The 26,162-nt window shown below is 35.9% G+C and overlaps 1 long non-coding RNA gene and 2 pseudogenes across 1 annotated transcript; 1 reads left to right on the top strand and 2 right to left on the bottom strand.

Annotated features, from left to right (window-relative positions):
• Nucleotides 1–6,395: 6,395 nt before the first annotated feature.
• On the top strand, nucleotides 6,396–10,542 carry LOC120121756 (annotated as a pseudogene).
• An 11,429-nt stretch (nucleotides 10,543–21,971) lies between these two features.
• Nucleotides 21,972–22,305, bottom strand: LOC120121762. Its single transcript, XR_005516015.1, has 2 exons — nucleotides 22,244–22,305; nucleotides 21,972–22,168 (listed from the first exon to the last, which is right to left on the bottom strand). It is a non-coding gene; the product is annotated as an uncharacterized LOC120121762 (long non-coding RNA).
• Nucleotides 22,306–24,365: 2,060 nt separating this feature from the next.
• Nucleotides 24,366–25,016, bottom strand: LOC120121744 (annotated as a pseudogene).
• Between the last annotated feature and the right edge of the window lie 1,146 nt (nucleotides 25,017–26,162).

The raw sequence follows: 26,162 nt of genomic DNA, 5'->3' as shown, positions 1-26,162 counted from the left end.
TGTTAAAAGTTTACACATAATACAACGTTTGCATTTAAAAATCACCTAAGTTAATAGTCCCAAAAGGTGAAGCCGGTTGTGATTGGGATTTTGATTTTGATTGCCTTTTTCTTGACACCATATGAGCTTTGGATTTTGATGAGGATCTATATTTTGGTAGAGGAAAAGATGATTGTGATGGCACTGGTGATCCACATGTCAACCTTGTATGACCACTTTCCTTGCACCGTAAGCTATTGACAGTATCCCATTGTTAGCATCCATGGCTACTGCTAATAAGTTTACTCCAAGTTATCGACATTTTAAATATGCTCTGTCAACTATAATAACTGGGCGCATGCAAGTAAAAAACCAACGAATCTACAAAATCATATACACAAGAAATATAATCATTTAAATGTGAAATGCATGTAACTAACAAAAATGAGTCAACAAAATTATAATGATTTACTAACCGCAGCACCAATGGCGATAAACAGCAACTCAAAGCGTCCAACTCTATCTGTTTTGATATGAGTTACCGACCCAGGATTTTTCAGCTTTAAACTGTGACAATAAGCCGACAGTTGGGAAAACGATGCTTCTGGCGACCCCCTCAACAATTCCAAGGCATAACATTTGGCTCTCCAAGCTTGAGAATATGAGATACTAATCTTGAACCGAGCATTCATGTCAGTCATAATTTCATGTCCCCGATATACCCTGCCATTCAAAAACATTAACTCAACCAGAAAACCACCCAACACCTTTTTATTTGCTTGTCTATGGTGAGAAAAAACTTGGGTTCTTGAACATGTATGTTTATCAATAAAAGTCCTAACTTGAAACATTTTGTAATCTTTTATCCTCTTTGCAATCATACGCCACGTACAGTTTTTGTCAATCATACACCTTGTTTCGAAACGATCTTTGCTTGATTTGTTAACTTTTAGTTGATAACCATCTTCCACACATTTCGTATACAAAGCTATCTTCAAGTCTTCCTTTGTATCAAAACAATCATCTTTCTTGATACGAATAATTTTTGTGTAACAATCAACTACTATTTTTACCAACTCTTCTTCCGGTATCTGAAGTAATTCTGGCATATTCCAGTTATACTCCCGTGGCATTTTCTTCGGGGACTTTTCTTCGGGGATTTTTTCTTCTTCTTTTTCTTCTTCTTTTTCTTTTTGAGGGTTATATGAATTACATAATGGATGTTCAACATGTTCATTCACAGTCGTAACTTCCTCCTCATTATCATCAACAACATCTACCTCGACAGTGGCTGTTTCATCATCAAAATTCGGATATTGACCAATATCAAAATCATTACACGCAGGGTCTGTTTCTTCTTCTGAAACATCATCAAAATCCGAGTATTGACCAAGATCAAAGTCCGGGTATTGACCAAGATCAAATTTCGAATACCGACTAGTACTCACAATTTTTTCTGTTGGCTCATCATCGTCTAACTGGTTAATACGAAAACTGGAATTTGGTGCTGAAAGTTTATTGAGATTTGGATTAGGGAATGGTTGTGGGTTTTGAGATTGTGTTTGGTATTGGAAATGTGGTGAAACAAAATTTGCTTTGTGATGAAATTGTGGTGGAACCATTAAATTTTGAGCACCATAAACTGGGGTTGAAAAACTTAGTTGATTACTACCCGCTACTGACCCAACTTCACTACTTCTAGGTTCAACAACATACAATGTAACATCATCTTGCGAAACACTAATTTAAGCAATGAATCGTTCAACATCTTCATTGTCGGTTAACAAATAAACTTTACATTTTCTCTGATAAGATAGCCTAAATCCACTTAAGGACTCTAAATTCAATTTATTTGCAACACGTAACATTAGAGTTTCATAAGTTAACTTTTTTAATGACAGTTTTAGTTGAAGATTCATGGGTAAATGCATATATTGTAAAACACAATGAACATTCTCCCATGACCCTCCAAAACACAAATCTATCCAAACATGATCAACATTAGATGATTTCATTATTGTAAATTAATTTACTAAACAAACGAGCTGCGAAACTAAAACTTGTTGCCGGATGGGGAAGGATGTCGTTGGATATAGGAACGGATGTCGCCGGAGAGAGTGATAGATGGAGATGTAATGAGTTGTGATTTAGGAATTTAGGTTATGAGTTGCTTCTGCTGCGTAGTTATATACCCAAAACATTTGTGTTGTGAAACTAAAACCTGTTGCGAATTTGAAATTCAGTGTTGCGACAGTCAGAATCGCGTTGCGATAGTCAGAATCTCGTTGCGATAGTCAGAATTGCGTTGCGATAATAAGAATCGCATTGCGATAGTCATATTCGCATTGCGATTTACATATTCGCATTGCGAATTCAGAAAATCGCAACGCAAATTTGGAAATTCGCAATGCGATAGTCAGAATCGCGTTGCGAATCTGGAAACTGATTTGCGATACCGGAGATCGCGTTGCGAATTATCGATCGCATTGCGATTTAGTTGGTCATTTTGGCAAATCCAAAAAAAGTTGGTTAAAATCGTATATTATAAGGCATTTTTGGTCAGTGAGGTTATTTTCTCTTGTTTTTAATATCTTTCAAACATCTTTGAGTACTAAAATTATGGCCGACTAATATATATTAGGTTAAATTACATCACATGTCACTTAATTATTACTAAAATTATAAATAAATTATTTAATTTCAAAAAATCACAAATAGATCATTTAATTACTCAATTGTTACAAATAAATTACTGTGCGTAATGAATGTTAACTTTTTAACTCAAAGATAACAATTAATAAATTTAATGATATGATTATTATAATTAACCAGTTGAATAATCTGACTATAACTGGAAAGTTAATATTTATTTTTTTTAATGACAAAACGACTTATTTGTAACAATGAATCAATCAAATAACATGAGTGTTATTCTTTTCATATGCAATAACATGTTTATGCTCTTATTAACAACTGAATAATTTGTGATGTATTTTATAGTTTTTTTAATAAGATGTACTTCAATTACCTATTTTAAAATATGTTTAACACGCAAGAATCAAGCAACTAAAGAAATTGTTGTTATTAATTGAGATTTTGAATTCGATTAACAAGAATGCCGACAGTGTTAGCGTTCAATACTAAATGGTAGAGAGATATTTATAAACATATATTGTATTGTACTTATTCCTTATTAATAAAGAAATGTTTATCGCTGGTTATATTGTGGGTCAAAGCCTATTGGGCTGACTAATGACTTCTTGATGTGGGCGTTTTGGCCTATTATCACAAATAAAATAAAAAATTAAGGTTTTTGGGCACATTGACTTTTAATTAGGGATCTATTGCATTTGTTACACTGCATTGAACTTGTCACATTGAGGTTATAAATTTCAATAAATTTTTTTTTCAATTTTTACACTTGATGTGATAAAAATTAATAAAAAAATATATTTTATTATAATTCGTCAGCTCAATGTGACAAATTTGAATAAAAATATTATTTAGATAAATCATCATGTCAACGTGACGAGTTCATTAAACACTATAACAAATATCGTAGATCTCAAATTAAAATTCTATGTACCATAAAACCCAAATTTTTTTTCTTAAGTACGGGTATTGAGCCAATTTCTCATCCTGATATGTTCTTTTTAGTTTTTTCAGATTTGAGGTTAGAATTTGGGTGGACTACTTGATGGATTTTGTTGGGCTTCACTCTAAATAGAGCATGATTTTGTAATAATAATAAAAAGTGAATGTGATGTAGGAGGGGTTAGAGTATTTTTTTTATAGAGTGATTAAAGTAATTTTTTGTCTCACTTTACGGTTAATTATATGAAATTGACATTTTACTTATGTATATAACTATTAAAAGGGCAAAGTATAAAAAATACAGTTAAACATCAATCCTAAATTATTTTATGATTGATATTTTATGTTTATGCAATTATAGAAATACTTTTTATGTTTATTTTTTAAAATAATGTTATGTATTTACTTATTGAAAAAAGGATAAAAATAATACACAAAAATTGAATAGAAATGATGAGGGGATGTAGGGATGGATCGATGGGGCGGATGGAGGCGGTTGTCCCACTGAAATTTTAAAATTACAATAAATTTTAAATTTTTCTATATTTTCTATTAAACATATATTTTCGCTCTCATTTTGAAATTTTATAAATTTAAGTTTGTTTCCCTAAATTCAAATTTATTCCCTAATATAAAAATAATGCATCCGTCCTTCAGAGAGGATGGATATATATATATCTAAGAAGATGGTAGTTTTTAAACATATCCATAGTAGAACTAAAACATAACGAAATGTGAAATAGAGCGTGCTAATTATACAATGACAATAAATTTAACAACATTTATCTTGTTTCATTACTATTTTTATTAAAAAAATAATTTATAATTTATTATATTATATGAATAGATGAAGTCTAAAATGATTCTTCAGAGACAAGTTTACTCAGTTGAATAATGGGGAATGCAACAGTCTCACCAGGATGGTTATTAATGAGGAATTTCAGAATGCAATTTTTGATATGGATGCTACTAAAGCGTCGGGTGTTGATAGGTTCCATGTTATATTTTATTAACTAAACTGGAGTGTTGTTGGGGTCTTGGTTTGTGCTTCTATCCGACAAATTTTTCTGGAATGTCACATTCCACCGCACATAAATTGCACTCTTTTAGTGTTGTTACCTGAAGTGACTGCTCCTGAGAGGCTGCATCAGTTTCGTCCTATTAGCCTTTATACGGTGTTGTATAAAGCAGTAACTAAGTTTATTGTAAATCGTTTAAAACCTTTTTTAACTAGTGTTTTCGATAACCAAACCAGCTTTGTCCCTGATCGCTGTATTATAGACAATATCATCATCACTCAGGAGGTCCTCCATTATATAAGAAAGAAGACTAGTAAGCGCAGGTGGATGGTGATTAAGATAGACCTTGAAAAGGCTTATGACAGACTGGATTGGAGGTTTACTGATGATACTTTGCAGGACGTCAGCATCCCTGATAGCTTGCGTAATCTCATATTAAATTGTATATCTTCTGTTTCTATACAGATACTCTGGAATGATTCCATGATTGAAGCTTTTAAACCCTCAAGGGGTATTAGTCAAGGGGATCCGTTGTCGCCATATATTTTTGTTTTATGCATGGATAGACTTGCCGAAACCATCCAAGTTGAAGTTAACAATGGCAATTGGAAACCTTTTCGGATGTCCAAAAATAGCTCGGGTATTTCTCATTTGTTTTTTGCGCATGACTTGGTTTTGTTTGCGGAGGTGTCGGTCGAACAACTAAATTTCATCCAGAGAGTTCTTGATCGATTTTGTAGTGTGTCTAGTCATAAAGTTAGCATGACTAGGACAACAATCTTCTTCTCTAAAAATGTTCCCATAGAAGCTCAAATCCACATTAGACAATGTTTTGGATTTACTCGGGTTGATGATCTTGACAAGTATTTGGGTGTGCCTCTTTTGCATTCCCGTGTTACTAATGCCTCCTATGATTACCTTGTGCAAATGGTCCAGAATAAGTTGAGTGGGTAGAAAGCGAAGACCTTGTCCCTTGCTAGAAGAATAACCCTTGCTAAAGTCGTTCTTACTGCTATCCCTACTTATACTATGCAAACGGCGATGCTACCAAAGAAGATTTGCATGGAGCTGGAACGGATGATTAGAGGTTTTATCTTGGGCAGAACGGCGGAACGTAGTGGTATTTCACTTGTTAGATAGGAGTATGTTTGTCAACCGGTGATTAATGGCGGACTTGGCCTTCGAAAATTGGACACTCAAAATGAGGCTTTCATTATGAAAATTGCATTCAACGTTTGCGTTCGAAAAGATGCTCTATGGGTTCATTTTTTGAGGTAAAAATATAAATGCCATGAGGAGGTTCTGATGCATATCTATAATCACAACTGTTCGAGATGATGGAAAGGTACTAGCCTTGTTTGGCAGGATGTGTGTAGCAATCTTACGTGTACAGTGTACTGTTGGTGATGGACGTGACATTGCCTTTTGGAAAGATAACTGGATCACATATTTGGATCCCCTAATTTATTACGTGCACAACATTACCCATGTAACTTCCATGAATGCAACTATTGCAAGTATGACAGATTTCGAAGGGAACTGGAAACGGGAGATCTTCAAAAGGATCTTTCCTATGCACGTGCTTTGCGAATGGTTGCTATTAAAGGGCCGAGAAGGGATAGTTCCAATGATACTTTCTGGTGGAAAAGGAGTGCTGACTTGGGCTTTTCTATTAAAACAACTTATGAGAGTCGTACAAATCATAATGACGATGGCAAGGACCCGGTCTGGTCTATTATTCATAAGTACAAGGTGCTGCAGAAGGTGAAAGTTTTTCTCTGGCTTGCTTGCTGAGGTAAACTCATGACGAATGCAGAACGGGTTAAAAGGCATTTCTCGGATAATGATCAATGTCCTCTATGTGGAGCGGACTCGGAAGATGTTGATCATGTTCTCCATAAGTGTTCGACAGTAATCCTTATCTGGTCTGCTTTGATCAAGAATAATAAGCTTGAGGAATTCATGGCGATAGGGATTAAAGACTGGATCCGTCTTAACTTATAGAATACGTCCTACTTTGCGAAGGAAAGTAAGGAGTGGGATATCCTTTTTGGATCGATCTTATTGAACATATGTCGATATAGAAGCTCAATTGTGTTTGACAAAAATATTTGGGTTATGAACTTAGTGGTTTGTGAAATACTTTTAATTACGTTTCATGTTTTGACTTTATGATATGTGTTGTTATGCTTTTAAAGATAGTTGTAGAGATATGACTATTAATTATGTTTAGGGATAATAATCATTAATAGATGTACTACTTTTGTTCAACTTTGGTTTACTGAGAGACAAGTTTGCATGTGAGATATATGTTGCCCAAATATCTAGCATTATTAATAGTTTAATTGATTAAGTCAATGGGAGTTGATTTATATATGTTAGATAATGTTAATCATTTAGTTTAATTGATTAAGTCAATGGGAGTTGATTTATATATGTTAGATAATGTTAATCATTGCTAGATGCATAAACATTTAGTTCTATTAATAGTTTAATTGATTAAGTCAATGGGAGTTGATTTATATATGTTAGTTATTGTTAATCATTGCTAGATGCATAAACATTTAGTTCATGACATATTCGTAATAGAAGCTGCCAAATATATTCCCAATCAATTCAATCATTGACCTATTGCTCTCACCAATGCTGCAACACTACATAGTATTTTTATATTTGAATTTTATTTTTAGCCACTAGCTTGTTTTTAACTCCTTCAAAGTTAAATATCTTTTCATAAATTTTCTATAGCATAATTCTCTCTGTGATTTCGACGCTCGAAGCTTTCTAAGCTTCTACTTTATTACTTGATTTACGACACGTGCACTTGCATTTATTGTTGTATCAATTTTGTAGCATTAGAATCCTTGAAAAACATCTCATTATATTGTCCCATCAACTACAACATTTAGATCATCACGACCTTTAACTTTAAGTGGGTAGCATGGATAACAAACGTCAGAATGCCAGGATTTAGATCATCCAATGTTGGTTCAACATGTTCTGAGATAATCCTGTTGCAGTCTTCAATATTATATTAATTCGGCTACACCGAAATGTAACACCTCAAATTTTGGGCTAGTAGTTTCGGGTTTACCTGAGAGGCATATGGATGTCGCAAATTTCATTATTTAAGTCATTGGGCTTAATTGGATTGGAATTGGGCCTAATTAGTCTTAAAAAGGGGGGGTTTAGATAGTTGGAGGATGAGGAAGAACCAAAGGAGCGATTATTCCATGTTGAAATATGAGGACCCTTTATTTCTTTTCATTTTCTTATTTTCTTCATTTTCTTTATTTCTCTCATGCTCTTATTCTCTAAGCTTCATAGATCAAAGTGGAAGGTAAAAACTTCTTTCCTTACTTCTTTAAAGCAGAAATCCATCCTCAATCCATCCTATAATCTCTTTTGTAGTAAAGGATTCTTGAGTTTCTTGTTTGGCTAAAGAAAGAGATAAATCAACTAAGTTCTAGAGGATTTGAGTGTGGCTAAGTAAGGAGCTTCATTTCAGGATTCAAACATCAAGGTAGTGTATTTCTAATCCTTTGTGGTGTTAAGGCTTTCATAATCATGAAGTTTTATTGAGATTTGGGGTTTTAAGCATTTATAGGGTTTATACTTGATTTCATTATTAAATGACAAAATTGATGTAAAGAATGTGTTATTATGTCACTTTAAGACCCTAAGTAACTTCCTAAAGCTTTAGTACATGATTAAGATGATTTTTGGGTGTTTTTTAAGCTTAAATAAGACATTTCTGGGTTTGAGTATCGATATTGGATGAACAGTATCAATATTGGATGATTTGGGATGAATATCAGAGATTTCCAGCCGGAAGTATCGATATTGCTGGGGATAGTATCGATATTTCCCCTACAGTATCGATACTAAGGGTATATATTATTCAATATTGGGCCACATTTTCAACAACAGAAGTCATCTTTGGTACTGATACTCATAGGGGTATCAATACTTGACCCCGGGGTATCGATACTACAAGTAAGGTATCGATACTACTTAATTTGGATGGTTAGATTTGATCTATTTAAGGCCTTTAAGAGCTAAATATGATATGTAATGGTAGAACTTAGTCTGTGGGGGACATAAATGGCCAAAGGGCCTAGAAACACTCGTAGGGGTGGGTTAAAACCAGATTAACCATAGTAGGTGTAATGCGTCCAAGTATCTTCAGTTGAGCACGTGGCAAATACCTAGGAATGAAGGACTATTAGAATGTACCAGCGAGAGTTATGACAAAATAATCAGATTACGAAATAACAGAGTTGTATACTACAAGAATGGCAATGAATGGTGAACGTACAGTTGTCCCTCCAATTCGAGGGTAAATTGAGGGAAAACATACTAAGAACGATTAGAGTGTTGCTGCCCAGTATTGAGCCTGATTCAGATAGTGTGACAAACTACGAACAACAAACACAATAATCATCGTAAAATCCTGAAATGCGTAGAGACTTCTCTAGAGATAGAAATGACTAAACCGCCTTAAGTAACGAATGACCAAAATAGAGCAGTTTGATAAATTAACAACAGTAACAAACCAATAATCCCCCACATAATGTTCTAGATGAGAGAATGAGTGAGATAACAACTAGTAAAGGGTTGACCTCATTTGTGTGACGAGCTACACTAGTGTGTAGTTAGGCTACCTCAATTGACCTAATAGGGTATTACCAGTGTTGTGCGATATTAGGGCCCTCAATTATGCATGTATAGTTACATTAGTCCAGTATAACAATTATTATTATATCTTGGCTTAACGACTATGTGAGACCGAGCCAATCTTCAAATGAGCGGGAATTGTATCGATGCTTTGTGACACCGGGCTCCTCCTCCATGATCTACCTGATGGCCATGTTTAGAGGGGTGTTTAGCTATTGAAACTTACTCATTGTAGTTATTTTGATTTCAACCAATCTGCAACACTAGAAACCCTAAACCAAAGTCTTATACCATAGAGAAACCTTGCTTAGCTAGCTTTGTATGTTTTTGGTTGCCAAAATTTTCAACTAATAGTTATTAAAACTGCTTGAATGATATTTTTTGATTTCCTCTTCCTCGTACAGTGTACGAATCTCAGAGTAATCTTGTTTTTGTGTTGCAGAGAAATTATCGATTCTTCTTCATGTTTGTGTCGTCTACGATCCTTCTTTGTATATATATGTTTTTTCATTCTGTTGGGTCTACATTAGAAGGATCATGGCATCAGAGGAGACAACAATTTGGAGATCTATGATTAAAACCCCAGCTTTCGTTGTTTTAATAGTTTACACGTTCATTGTATTGTGGTTTGTTGGTGGTTTGATTGTCTTCTATTTGTATCTAATCAGAACAAATTAGGTAAGAGTCTTCTCTTACATAATTACGCCGCAACAAAGAGTGTTAAAATATCATTACATTAGTTTCTTTGTTAGAATTGTGTAACAGTTGTGGTATCTTGCTTCTGCAGATAACATATGAGAATTTCAGATACCGATATGATCGTCGTAAAACCCCTATAATAAAGGAGTGGTTGGGAATTTCACAGAAATATTTTGTTCTAGCATTCCCTCATCCAAGAACAACTTCAGGGCAAATGTACCCAGGGAACCTGTGCTACCAACCCAACCAGGTGGTTTTATGAGTCCAAATATGGGGAATGTTATGGATGACATAAAAATGGGTAGGAAAACTGTGTGGGGTGATATGGGGGCTGGCATCGACCAGTGTGAAGGGCAATTCACGAACGACCGTGTAAATGTTAAGGAGGATGTATAAGGAGAATTGATCCCAAAATTAAAAGTCAATAGATGACACAGGTGATCGTGCCAGGCGGTCGAGTTAGGGTAGAAAAAGTGGCAGCTGGGAAATGTCACCGGAAGTTGTTGTTTTAGCAGCTAGAGTTGGAAATTTAAATCGAGCAGTTGGGAGTAGCAGCAGTAACCTGGCATCCTAGAAGACCCAGACATGACCAATGATGTAATACTGAGAATACAAGAATTTGGAAATCATTGCTAAGGTTGCTTAACTTCCTTCTTGGGTCATTCGTTTTTCGGCGAGGTGTTTGAAGGTGTGCGTGCATGTGTTGGTACCTCAAAGGAAGAACTGGTGTGGTGGTTGTGTAATAGTAAGCTTTGATGTTGTATATGTGGAATTTAGTTAGTTTCTAAGTTTGTATTGACCCTGTGGATTGGTTTGTCAAATAGGGTAAATTTGCAAAATATGCACAAAAAGTAGGATAATTATGGTATCATCTACATTTGTTTCCTTTGAGAGTCTGGATCTCTGGATTTGTGAATACAATAGTTGCTTCTGCATGTGCATGAACATATTCCTAGAGTAAGTTTAGGTGATATGTAATCTCCAATATTGACCTAGGAGTTATAATTGAATTAGGATAGCCACGTTGACATCAGGAATTGTTTAAATTAGGGTAGGCACATTTAGGGATAGGGTTAAATTTTTTAAAGGTGATGTTCGAGTCAGGTTGGATTCGGGTTTAGGGTGAAAAATACCCGATTCGACCCGAAAAAATATAATTTTACCTTATATACTTAGGAATAATTATAATAATACCCCTCTATATTATTATTTTTAATTAAATCAATGTTTTTATTGAATAAAAATAATATTTTTGTATTATTTCGGGTCGAGTCAGATCGGTTTCAGATTTTATCTCAAAAAATTTGGTCGGGTGGAGGGTATATATTTTTCAGGTCGGGTCGGTCGGGTGAAGGATGTAAAATTTTTGGGTCGGATCGAATTGGTCGAAACTCGACCCATTCTCACGTTGACCTCAGAAATTATTTACGGATGAAAATTTATTTAATAAATCATTTTAAAAATATTTATCAGTAATAAAATCAAAAATAAATTCATGCCACAATTTAAAGAGTTTGAAAGTTAAAATTTAATCTCGTATGAAATTAAGATTACTCTTATAGTCAAATCAATTATTCATATGGATAATATAAAAATATAAACAGAAATATATTGAGTAACAAATCTCAGTGTGTTCTCTAAATACAAATAAAATTTTAAATGTTTCAGACATGATACAATAACAATACAATAATTAGGCAACAATGAGAACAAATATTCATTATCAGAAAATTATATAGTTTTTCACACCCTTATATTTCGTCATAGACGAACAAAATGTGGAACATTACGAGCGAATCTAGAATAAAAATCAGGATGGGAACTTTACCTTCCAAGGATGAGCCCGAGTTAACCTCCAAAGAGTAACTAATTAGAAATCAAAAACGGAATTGGGATGCCCTCCAAAGAGGATCTCAAATAGAAACAAGACAGGGATATTGCCCTCCGTAAGAGATCCCATACAGAAACAGGACGAGGATATTTGTTGGGAAATAAACGAGTAATTTCCCTATAACTAGATTAGTGAGAATGTGAAATAAAAGCAGAAAAATAATACCCAAAATTGATAACGGAGTTCAGCCAATTATGCCTACGTCTTCGGACTACTGTAGATCTTTTACTAAAGGGAGAAAATTTACAGGTGTTTACAAAAATACTTGAGAGAGAGTTAGAATGATTTGGGGATGATTTTGAAGCTAAATGTGCTAGGGCATTTATAGTTGAAGCTTAAGGACTAATATTATAAATACCCTAAAGTGTGCAAAGACTAAAATATAATTAACCCTATTACATTTTCAACTAAAATGGCTGCCTAATTTGGACCAATTTTAGCCGCTCATGTTGATTCAATTTTTCAACAATTTGGTGCTTGAAAATTTTGGTTTAGCCGCCTATAACCAACCGCCCCATTTGGTCTTGCCAGCCGCCCCATTTGGGAGAAAAAACTTTGAATTTTCAACAATCTCCCACTTGAAAATTGATTTTAATATGTCTTCACACCTTGATCAATGCAGCAGCATTTCTGGTCTTGTTATTCTAAATCTGCGTCAGCCCTTCTTACTCCTTGAAATCTAACACTCCTCACATTGAACCCTTGCCATTGGAGTTCTTTGCGCCATCACGCATCGACACTTTCTCACGGCAAAGTCTTATGCCTCTTCTTGCCTCCTCCCTTCTAACACGAAGGTTGGAGTTCACTTCCCACCATGTAAATGGGCAGTTTCTCCGTGGTTGCCTTGTCCCTCAACGTCTTGGCTCCCTTCGAATCTTGTCCACTAGTCTTTGAAGGATTGTTCCTCATTTGAACATCCTCGACAAGCCCTTGTTTCGACCCTTCTCTTATGATGGTCTCTAAAGCCATGTTCTCTACGCGAACATGTTCGACAAACTCATTGGACATGGACAACTCCTCATGCACTTGGCTTCTACTCGCCTTGGTAGAAATGAACCTTATTGAGCCAACTCTCAACACCTCTTCGATCTTGGGTTCGTCCTCTTCTTTGGACAACTCGATCTTAGGCTCATCCATCACCTTGGATGACTCGGCTCCCCTCGGGTAATTTTGCAATACTTCCGGCATCTTAAGTCTGCACCCTATCGTTTGCTCAACTCTTACCCTTGGCTTAGCATCTTTGACACTTGAAATTGTGCCAAGAATGCACTCATCTTCTCCAGACTTGTCATCTGGTTCATCATTGAGTGAATTTTCTCTGCCACTCGAGGATAATATTCCTCATCCTCTGACTTGCCTTCATCACGGAATCTTTTGTCGCTATCCTCTGCTTTCGGCTTTGCTTTGGAAGTCTTGTTCTTCTTGACTCCAAATTCTTTGATGGACTCAGCGGTTGTCAAGGCTTTAGACAACTCCTTGACTTTCCTTCGCTCCAACACTTTCTTCGCCCATGGCTTCAATCCGAACATGAAGGTGAAGAACCCATATTCTTCTGTCAAACTTGGGACTTTGAGCATGAGTCTTCTGAATCGGCTCACATACTCCTTAAGTGTCCCTTTATGCCTGAGATGCCTCAACTTGGACCACGCCTCTATCCTAGCATATTGTGAGCGGACTTGCTCACTTTACACCCTCGGCTTGACGACTTTATCTCTTGCTATCACATCGGGTCCTTTCATGTGCTCGAATGCTTTGACACCTACAGTCTCATCACGTCTCGATCTTGGATTGACTACTTGAGAACTTGTAGTCACACCATCCTTGTCCCTTGATTCGGCTACTTTGAAACACGTAGCCTCACCAAGTCTTTCCCCAGACTTGATTGCTTGAACACTCGCAATCGCATCGGGCTTTCTTTTGGGTTTGACTGCCTCAACATCAACATCCTTGCCTTGTCTCGATCCTTGCTTGGCCGCATTGATCCCCTCAATCAGACCAAGTATTTTCCCTGGCTTGGCAGTTTTAACACTTGTGCTCGCGCCAATTCCCGCTACTTCTCATTCTTCCATCCTCTTCGTGATGGTTGCAAGGCGACGCTTCTCGGGACATCCTTTAATCAAATGAGGACCATCACAGAAGTAGCACTTTAACTTTTCTTTGCTCACCTTCTTCTTCGTACCGGACTTAGTATTACTATTCTTTCTCGATGACTTTCCTTAGCTACAAACATTCGATGGCTCACCTTGGCCATTCGAAGAGCTTTCTCTACCATCTCCCTGCTATACCTTTTCTCGGTCTCCCCCATTATTGCCACTATCTCTAGGCATGGGTCTGGACGACACATCGTTACTTGGCTTGTCACTTACAAGCTCAATCAGCTTTCTGGCTACAACTATGGCCTCTGAAAGTCTCTAGGCATCACTTTGCTCTCCCCCGAGCATTACCCCTGGTCTAAGTCCTTCTAAAAAGGTCTTGAGCGCACCATCCAATTTCTCAATTTTCATATTCCCTTCGTCTGCAGCCATCGCTCCCACTCGAATCTGGCTTCGTTTGGATCGTTTATGACAATTCTTGCGAACCACCGTGTATTAGAGCACCTCCGTCGACAAACTCCTATTGCCGACCAAATTTCACTATTCACAAAATTCACTATTCACTTGAATAGTAACCTCGCAGAAAAATTGACAAAATTCACAACCAAAAGCTCATGATACCAGTTGTTAGGAAATAAACGAGTAATTTTCCCATAACCAGATTAGTGAGAATGCGAAATAAAAGCGGAAAAATAATGCCCGAAATTGATAACGGAGTTCAGCCAATTATGCCTACGTCTCCGGACTGCTGCAGATCTTTTACTAAAGGGAGAAAATTTACAGGTGTTTACAAAAATACTTGAGAGAGAGTTAGAATGATTTGGGGATGATTTTGAAGCTAAATGGGCTAGGGCATTTATAGTTGAAGCTTAAGGACTAATATTATAAATACCCTAAAGTGTGCAAGGACTAAAATATAATTAACCCTATTACATTTTCAACTAAAATGGCTGCCTAATTTGGACCAATTTTAGCCGCTCATGTTGATTCAATTTTTCAACAATTTGGTGCTTAAAAATTTTGGTTTAGCCGCCTATAATCAACCGCCCCATTTGGTCTTGCCAGTCGCCCCATTTGGGAGAAAAAACTTTGAATTTTCAACAATCTCCCACTTGAAAATTGATTTTAATATGTCTTCACACCTTGATCAATGCAACAACATTTCTGGTCTTGTTATTCTAAATCTGCGTCAGCCCTTCTTACTCCTTGAAATATAACACTCCTCACATTTAACCCTTGCCATTGGAGTTCTTTGCGCCATCACGTATTGACACTTTCTCACGGCAAAGTCTTATGCCTCTTCTTGCCTCCTCCCTTCTAACACGAAGGTTGGAGTTCACTTCCCACCATGTAAATGGGCAGTTTCTCCGTGGTTGCCTTGTCCCTCAACGTCTTGGCTCCCTTCGAATCTTGTCTACTAGTCTTTGAAGGATTGTTCCTCATTTGAACATCCTCGACAAGCCCTTGTTTCGACCCTTCTCTTATGATGGTCTCTAAAGCCATGTTCTCTACGCGAACATGTTCGACAAACTCATTGGACATGGACAACTCCTTATGCACTTGGCTTGTACTCGCCTTGGTAGAAATGAACCTTATTGAGCCAACTCTCAACACCTCTTCGATCTTGGGTTCGTCCTCTTCTTTGGACAACTCGATCTTAGGCTCATCCATCACCTTGGATGACTCGTCTCACCTCGGGTAATTTTGCAATACTTCTGGCATCTTAAGTCTGCACCCTATCGTTTGCTCGACTCTTACCCTTGGCTTAGCATCTTTGACACTTGAAATTGTGCCAAGAATGCACTCATCTTCTCCAGACTTGTCATCTGGTTCATCATTGAGTGAATTTTCTCTGCCACTCGAGGACAATATTCCTCATCCTCTGACTTGCCTTCATCACGGAATCTTTTGTCACTATCCTCTGCTTTCGGCTTTGTTTTGGAAGTCTTGTTCTTCTTGACTCCAAATTCTTTGATGGACTCAGCGGTTGTCAAGGCTTTAGACAACTCCTTGACTTTCCTTCGTTCCAACACTTTCTTCGCCCATGGCTTCAATCCGAACATGAAGGTGAAGAACCCATATTCTTCTGTCAAACTTGGGACTTTGAGCATGAGTCTTCTGAATCGGCTCACATACTCCTTAAGTGTCCCTTTATGCCTGAGATGCCTCAACTTGGACCACGCCTCTATCCTGGCATATTGTGAACGGACTTGCTCACTTTACACCCTCGGCTTGACGACTTTATCTCTTGCTATCACATCGGGTCCTTTCATGTGCTCGACTGCTTTGACACCTGCAGTCTCATCACGTCTCGATCTTGGATTGACTACTTGAGAACTTGTAGTCGCACCATCCTTGTCCCTTGATTCGGCTACTTTGGAACACGTAGCCTCACCAAGTCTTTCCCCAGACTTGATTGCTTGAACACTCGTAATCGCATCGGGCTTTCTTTTGGGTTTGACTGCCTCAACATCAACATCCTTGCCTTGTCTCGATCCTTGCTTGGCCGCATTGATCCCCTCAATCGAACCAAGTATTTTCCCTGGCTTGGCAGCTTTAACACTTGTGCTCGCGCCAATTCCCGCTACTTCTCATTCTTCCATCCTCTTCATGATGGTTGCAAGGCGACGCTTCTCGGGACATCCTTTAATCAAATGAGGACCATCACAGAAGTAGCACTTTAACTTTTCTTTGCTCACCTTCTTCTTCGCACCGGACTTAGTATTATTATTCTTTCTCGATGACTTTCCTTAGCTACAAACATTCGATGGCTCACCTTGGCCATTCGAAGAGCTTTCTCTACCATCTCCCTGCTATACCTTTTCTCGGTCTCCTCCATTATTGCCACTATCTCTAGGCATGGGTCTGGACGACACATCGCTACTTGGCTTGTCACTTACAAGCTCAATCAGCTTTCCGGCTACAACTATGGCCTCTGAAAGTCTCTGGGCATCACTTTGCTCTCCCCCGAGCATTACCCCTGGTCTAAGTCCTTCTAAAAAGGTATTGAGCGCACCATCCAATTTCTCAATTTTCATATTCCCTTCGTCTGCAGCCATCGCTCCCACTCGAATCTGGCTTCGTTTGGATCGTTTATGACAATTCTTGCGAACCACCGTATATTAGAGCACCTCCGTCGACAAACTCCTATTGCCGACCAAATTTCACTATTCACAAAATTCACTATTCACTTGAATAGTAACCTCGCAGAAAAATTGACAAAATTCACAACCAAAAGCTCATGATACCAGTTGTTAGGAAATAAACGAGTAATTTCCCCATAACCAGATTAGTGAGAATGTGAAATAAAAGCGGAAAAATAATGCCCGAAATTGATAACGGAGTTCAGCCAATTATGCCTACGTCTCCGGACTGCTGCAGATCTTTTACTAAAGGGAGAAAATTTACAGGTGTTTACAAAAATACTTGAGAGAGAGTTAGAATGATTTGAGGATAATTTTGAAGCTAAATGGGCTAGGATATTTATAGTTGAAGTTTAAGGATTACTCTTGTAAATACCCTAAAGTGTATAGGGACTAAAATGTAATTAACCCTATTACATTTTCAACTAAAATGACTGCCTAATTTGGACCAATTTTAGCCGCCCATGTTGATTCAATTTTTCAACAATTTGGTGCATGAAAATTTTGGTTTAGCCTCCTATAACCAACCGCCCCATTTGGTCTTGCCAGCCGCCCCATTTGGGAGAAAGAACTTTGAATTTTCAACAATATTTCCCTCTAAAGAGAATCTCATGCAGAAATAGGACGGGGATGTTACCCTCCGTAGAGCAATCCATACAGATGACAAAAATACAACAATTCACACGTTAAAAACAATGCAACAACAACTAGGAATCGAACTTATCACAAATAATCATCGCCATAATACAAATATGCTTACAAATAGCATCATACAAAAAAATAACATAAAATTATTAGAAATAGCATACAGATCAAGGGAACACACCTATGTAGGTTGAAGGATTCTAGCTAAGCCATAAGCTTCTTATAATTAGTAGTACTAAGTTCAACGAAAAAGGAACATGCATCTCGAGCCGAACGTGCGAAATCAAATTGAGTTCGAAAGGAAGTAATTTGGATCTACTAGCAAGAGTGCAAAGACACATGATCACTTAGTAATGATTATTCAAAGACACCATAGTTCTACCAATTTGAAATATCACCTTGATGTCAATCCGTGCTCGTATCAATATTTTTCGGAATAAATAATACATAAAAAATGTATAAAATTTATCTGGTGTTAGAATTTCATCTTATGAAATCAGCAAAGAAATTAAAATTAATCTGAATATATAAGAATATAGAACGTCCACATTTAATAATTAAAAATTAATCTATATGAGAAATCGAGCAGTTATCAAAGAATCAAAAGAAATTTTCGGTTTCACCTAGCACACTAAGAACGAGGTAGACATTTACAACCCATTCATATCATTACAACGCATATGGGTTCGTGACACAGAAAGGTAGAAAGGATTTTGATTTTGCAAAATTGGGAATCATGTGGTGATTCTGACAAAAATACAAAGTCATATATTTATTCATCACATTATAACATAAACAATGAATTGAATAAGTAATTGAATCTTTTATTTTGTTTTAAGTTAAAACAGAACAAAGTTTATATCTTGAAATCAACATAAAAGTGAGTTAAATTCGGAAACCAATTGGGTTGAACAACTGAAACTTGAAATCCAGAGAGGCTAAAGTGGAAGATGACTTACCGATACTGAACAGAAAGTACAGGAATGGCGTTGGCAGAAGAGTTCGACGATAGAGATGATGTAGGTTACTGGATGACCAAAAAAATGGGGTTTTGGGCGGATAAAACCAAAACTGCATCCAAGCATGAACAAAAACAAGTGTTTTGAAAATCGGACCGGACCGGCCGGTTCAACCGATTCAACCGGAAATCACTGTCTAGTTCGGTTCAATCTACACCGGTTGAACCGTTACTAGTAAACCGATCGGAACCACTGAACCGTTTGAACCGGATCGGCTAAAAACCGGAAAAACAAGAAAAAAAACTATCAATTTTGTTTTTTTTTTAAAATTAAACCAAATGACGTGAAAAAATTAAACCGCCAATATTGAAACTTGAACTCGAAAAGGCTTGAACTAAAAAAAATGAGAAGATCGATTGAAGCCTAAAATTCGAGCTTGATTGAAGTGAAAGAATAGTTCACTCAATGCTCACCAAAAGGCTCCATGATTTTGAATGTCAAATTACCTCTATTATTTATAGAAGTTAGTTGGGATGCTCTTCTATGTTTCTTAGCCATGTGAGATTGTTTTATTTTCATATTTTTACTCTTTAGACTTTTGGGATGCTCTTCTATGTTTCTTAGCCAGGTGAGATTGTTTTTTAAAAAAAAATTAAACCAAACAATATCATTTTGTTATGATTTTTTAACCCCAAATTTATTTTTTAATTATAGTTATATAATTATATTTATTATTTAATATGTTTTACCTTAAATATTATGTTGTAGTTAATTTGAATTATTGTGTTTCACTTGATTTTATGGTTTTTAACTTATATATGTTATGACTTGCTTTGAATATGACTTGTGATATAAAAAATTATTTTTTATTAAATATTTTTATTATTTTTATTTAATTTTTTAAATAATTATGACGTCGTCCGATTCTTTCGACCGATCGGACCGATTCGACCGATCGGACCAATTCGACCGATTGAACCAGTGAACCGGTAGCATGACCGGTTCGTTAACTGGTCCGGTTCTAAAAACCATGACAAAAACGATCAAAAATATATTTTGAATATCTTATGGCTAGGGTTAACCACTTAATAAGTCCCTCTACTTTTAGGAACATGCAAATGGACACTTATATTTTATGAACTTAACATTTAACCCATAATTTAGGGTGTGACAGATGAAATCATCTGCTATCTAAGTTTATATTGCAGCTAAAGTTAACATTTTCAATTCGGTTTATCAAAATTTGTGGGTTCAAACTGTTTTAAATAACCAGGAAAGAGGCTACATGAAAGCCTTAACATCTGGAGTTGGTCGATTCATAAGAACAACAGTTCTTGTAATAATGGCGGTGGTACCACAAAGAAATCAATAGGCAGTCATTGCCAGTTGCCTGTCTATACGAACAACAATTTTTATTGGAAGGTCTCATCCCGAAAACTTTGGGTGCTGAATCAGATTGTTCATCATTTATCTCATCCGAAAACTACTTATCCACTTGTAGTGCCCACTGACAACCAGGGAAAGAAAGCAACTTTTATGTATATATGGTGCACCAGTCACTATACATGTATTATTCTCTCTTTGTAGCTATACCACATAGGACATAAATTAGTCGTCGATTCAGAGCCTACCTACAATAATTCCATCTTTTTTTCTCTCTTTCTTATGATTGTTCAGTGTGGAAACCTAACACAGACCAAATTCCATATCTGAAAGGGAAAGGAATTGAAGACAAAAAAAGTATAAACTCAGATCCTCCTAATCTTAAACGACATACAACACAGTCTCCCGAGGAAACACATCATTGAACCAATTGGGAAAGTGCACCCACGTTTTATCCTATCTATCCAACTACATTTCTTTACAATATTATTTTTTTGGATAAGTAATTTCCATTCAAAATCCAAAGTATGCAGCTACAGCTGCAACAGTACAAACATAAACAAAAAACCTACAGCCCCAAACAGAACAACGAAGAAAACATAGCCAAAGAAAACCATAAGACAACATCAAAACAAGGCACCCCTAATCAGGGTTCTCACACTAATCCTCAATCTGCACAAAGCTGCAAATTCACATTATAATGCCTATCCATGCAGCAGCCCTGCAATCTAGTGTTGGAAAAATAGCTTACTGCAAAATGAAAGATTAGTACCGACTGGAAAAATAAATAAGGTAAATAAATGAAGACCATTAATTTTATTGTGCCGTGTAGTCACAGTCTTAGAAGCAATCACTACTAGAAAAAATTAGGATCCTGCTTAATTAAGAAACTTTATTATCCAGAGAAGACAACTTGACCACTCTGCGAAACCCCCTTAACCTTAGTTCAAGTTTAAGAAACAAATAAAGGATAAAACAATACATGTAGCAGGTATTGATACTACATCTATACTTGATTTGAGCTTAACAATAATCATCCAGGTTTATTTAGTTGAGAATTTTCACAAACTCAAGTCAACCTACCAACTTGGGTGCAGTAACTCTTTAACAACCATTAGGATAGGAAAGCAGACAGATCATTGAGGAACAATATTATACTTAAAACAAAAAAGAGTCTGAAACAAGAAACAAGTTCACAAGTAATACTCTGCTTTCAGTCTTGGCAGGGTTTTCAAGCAGTATGTATTTTTTGCTGACAGAAGTAACTCATTACACAACACAAACCACACCATAATAAGGAAAACACTACACCACAAACCAACACAAATTCCAGTCATACCACAGTTAAATACTTACCAAAGACTTGATGCAAGAAGGCACTTATAGGTATTACACATGTTGCATATCTACAACACCGAGAACATTTGTTTAGGAAAGAGAACATCGATACTGTAGCTAAGCAGTAATTGAGAATAATAATAGCTATTTTAGATAAAGAATAGCACTTACATTTCAAATGTCATTTTAACAGGAGCTACAACATGTATGGCAAGATTGAGGGAGAGGATAATGCATTACAAACTAGGCAAAACAATGGAAGATAAAGCTTGCATAGAAAATAATATCTATGCTCTCAATTTATATTTTACCTCTGTAGGTAAATACAAATGACAAAAAAAAAATACAATGGATCTTTAGTTTCAGGTCATAAAGAGACCATTAAGTTCTGGAAATGGGGACAATGTAACAAAAAACACATTTTATTGTGACGAACTTAATTGGCATTCCTACAGCTAGTTGCATTTGCATATATTGTTGAGACAGGAGTATGTGTATGTATATATGAAAGATGTGTATATGATACAAGAAATGTTTATGTATGATAGTTGTATTCTTTATTCTACAAGAAATATACTAGTCAATATGATAGTTGTATGACTAATGTGTATGTATGATATGACAAATGTGTATCAGAAAAGTTTGCTTACATTCTTATGACCAGCACTTCAAGTCCGTTCTCGACTATCTCTTTCATGAACTTACAAACATAATATCCACACTCGGTACCTCCCGACTGACGGAGACACTACAAACAATTTACAATAAACGATTAGTCAAAATGAAAGCTACAATTTAAACAACGAATTATCGAAGTCCTCACCAAAACATTGATCTAATTGATGCTAACACTTTTGTTAGATCCACTTTGAGCAGTGTACAATATCATTGCCCTATAAAAATTGATGAAATATATCAAAGAATATACTATAATGTTTCGATAATTTATGTTACTTATGCATTAATAATCTGCTTCAACTGCTAATGGACATTGGTGGGCTCCAAGGAATTATGATAATAACTTGTTGCTTCATATCTATCACCGCCAACACCCAATGTCTTCTATAAAAACCAAAACCAATTTAAGTTACTAAAATTTTTTGATAATCAAACGAAAAACAAACCCTGGATTATATGGCACTAGGTCGATGTCATTGTCCTTTCTTAGAGACAATCGATCTGCAACGCTTCGACTTGCTTCATCGTTATTTTTGAATTTTGCCTTACGTCCTGATAGCGAGGTTGCAGACCTATATAATTTCTTTAAATAAATGAAAATATAAAGAAATCATTTAAATTAGACATATAATTTCTTTAAATAAATGAAAATATTACCAAATCAGAGCATCGAATGACTAGATGTCTAGGCCACTTCACTAGGTACCCCACTGCATCTTTAACCTTGTAAATGAACTCATGAGATAAATTTTGAGTATATACAGAACAGTGTATCCCAGAGCCATCATTTTCATATCAACAGACACAAATGTGTGGGTATACTTGATGAGGGCTTGGCTCTGGATTTGATTATACATAGTCTCAACATGGTCATGTATATGAATGTCAAGCATCGGGTTGGATTTGAGGTTTCCAAGATACTCCAAGCAGGAAGCATAATGGTTGCAATAAAAATGAAGCCACAAGTTAAAAGTAAGTGTTTCTCATCAATTGCGAACATGTAAGGAGTCTGAAACGCAGAGTCGCATGACAAAAAATTGTATATTATAATATTAACCACAGAAAATTCACTACATATTACTTAAAGATAGATAATACCTTGAATCAAAATCATTAATAAGCTCCCTTACTTAAGGTACCAACTCCAAGAAATCCTTGAAGTTGATACTGTCAATAACTTTGTTCTGCAAAGTAAAATACATTGCATGACTACAAATCTATCAAACAACAATAAGACATTACCAGAAAATAAAGAAAGGGGACTAGAGAGATTCATGCCTTCAGTTCAGTTCGACCAAAGCTTGCAAGTGCACAAAGAACACCAAAGTAGCAACATCTTAAGGAGAAATGACTTCATTGTCTGAATTCCCCAATTCAGGACCCACTTCCAAGAACTGCACGCATAGAAAAGACAATCAATCCAACAATGAAATGGTAATTGCTCAAAATAAAACTAATCACAAAATCTCGCCTGTTACATTTCATATTAATAACCAATACAAGATGACCAACAGACGGATACCTCTGCAACAAAAAGCATAGTACGCAAACTAGGAATTGATCAGGCCAACAAACTTTTAAGGATTGCTCCAGATAAAGGAAGAAGAACTAAATCCTTGAGGTACACAATCATCGCACTGCAATAGCATCAGAACGAACACTACAATACTAGTTTTCTTTTGAGTCCATCAAATTAACTCTCTTTAAGTTTTCTACCATAATGTCCTCCACCAAATCCAACACCATAAAGGATTCCAGGCTTCTTTTGAGGAAAGCAATGCTCCGGGAATGCTTAAAATGAAGATTGTTTACACTAAGTTCATTGAACTTATTGAGCTCAATATCAAGTCACATATATTTTGATCTTATAGGACAAGATTTCAAACCAATTGTGTGGCTTAAATTGCTTCTGAACTCACGTTCTAGAAAATGACTTAGTAAAGGACCATAAGTAAATACTACACACTTCAGCCATATCTCAAATTCAACATATCAGGAATAAAAGATAGTGCATGTAACGATCCTAAATCATTGTAAGCTGAAAAATTGCAACATTTGAATTTTGCAAGATCAAAAAAACAATTTATAAGCTGAAAAACCTTCCGAGCAGCAAACTTGTACTTCTTAGACTCAAAATGAGGCATCTGGCAGCACATCGTAGCTTAGCAGTAGTGGTATGGTTAAGTGCCTTGGGTGTTTGCTCAGCCTTACTATGTAGCTTCTCACATGAGAAAATTGACCCATCTCAATGCTCACAAGAATAACGCTCAAACACATTGAATAACATGCTTTGACGTAGTACAGTAATCTCGAGTTCGAACGTAGCTTTTAAAAGCATCCCCCAGTGCACCATGAGCATATTAAAAATCTCCAAAATCATTGTAACCCATTTTTATACTTTCTTTGATTAAATTAGTCTGAAGTTAGAAACCAAACAAATTAAAGAACTAAATAGTTTCTAGAAAATAAATTTAGTAAGAAAGATAAAATTACCCTGTAGACATTGAGTTCACTCTCGAGCTTCTCTTTCCTTTGCTCGGCTTTTCGATCAACCATAGCGCAACAGGCGGCATCCATCGAATAGTTCGGACCCAATCGACCGTCGATCTTCTGGACTATTTCACGGAATAGCTGATTGTTCTCCCCCTTTTGAGCTCATCGTAAGCCATCCTTAGGGCTTCCAATTGTATTGCGGTATTGTTGCAGTGGTCGGTGATGAATATGAGATGCATGATCTTGGTACGGCCGGAGTAAAGTGCAGCGTAGGCCTCAATTTCTAGGTGTTCGCCACTAATGATGGGCCATAACTTCCGCTCCATTTTCGACGTTGAGGATGACGGTGCATCATCTTCATCCCCGATGCCATTCGCACATATCTTTTTCATTAGTGGATTCGAGATATTGTCTTCTCCAACCATGTTTAATTTTTTGGAAGAAATATAAATGAAAGGATATCTGAAATTTAGGAATTTTTAGGGATAGGGTTTGTGTATAAATTGTTTTAGCTTATCACAGTCAAACTCGGGCCTAACAAGAAGAGAATTGGGATGAAAATCAGGAGAGAAAAAAAGAGAATGAAAGGAGTGGAAAACATTAGGCGTGAATTGATTATAGAAGGGGAAGAAGCGGGAAAGGATGAAAATAATGGGGAAATTAAAAGATGATTTTTATGGATGATATATAATTAAAAAGTGTATTCTGTATTTTTATAATTTTTTTTGGATTATGACTATTAAATATGAAATATATTATTATAAGTCATAAATTATTTAAATTTTAAAAAATATGATATTTTTTATGACACATATTTTTTGCAAGTTATAAATTAGCGTGTGTCATCATTCGTGTGTCATTAAAGGTATATTTTCTTGTAGTGAATTTCGTCCGGACTGATGTAATCCCTAACAATGGATGTTGTCCCCTAAGGTTAACACAATTTTTCAAATTTCGTACACCCAAAATAAGGAAGTAGAACTCTGAATAGTATTGCTCTTTTCTGGAAGAAAAGAAAATATTTTATCCAGAGTAAATCCCATCGAAAAATATAAAAAACCCTCTGGAAAAAGAAAACTTCACTATTCTTTGTTAAGAGAGAATATAGAAGAAAAGAGGAGAATGATGAAGAGTGAGTGAAAGTGAAGAGGGATCTTCTTTTATAGCTAAAAATGAGAAAATTTAGGTAAAAATATCAAGAGAAAAATCAGCAAAAAAAACTTCAAAAGTATCAATTTCTCCAACTTTTTCAACATTTAAAGTTTAATTAATTTAAAATTCAAATAAATATGTTTATTTCTTTGCATTATTATAAAATAACCAACAATCTCCCACTAATGCAAGAAGTAAAAATCCATAAAAGAATTAAAGAAAAAGCAGCAGCGAATTAGTCACTTAAGCACTATAATCTATTATATTTGGAATGGGTAATTCTTCTCTTCAACAAGTGATGAATCTTGAATTTGTTAAGATTAGGATTAACTCATAACACAACTAACTTCAGATCTACTTGAGTTCCGCGATAGTTCAAACATTTTGCCAAATGATACCTCAGGATGCTCATAAGTGCT

The sequence above is a fragment of the Hibiscus syriacus genome, unplaced genomic scaffold (genome assembly GCF_006381635.1).
Source record: "Hibiscus syriacus cultivar Baekdansim isolate YM2019G1 unplaced genomic scaffold, ASM638163v2 tig00110379_pilon, whole genome shotgun sequence".
Taxonomy (NCBI): Eukaryota; Viridiplantae; Streptophyta; class Magnoliopsida; order Malvales; family Malvaceae; genus Hibiscus; species Hibiscus syriacus.
The sequence above is the reverse complement of the archived record's forward strand: the minus strand, read 5'-3'. Positions and strand labels throughout refer to the sequence as shown.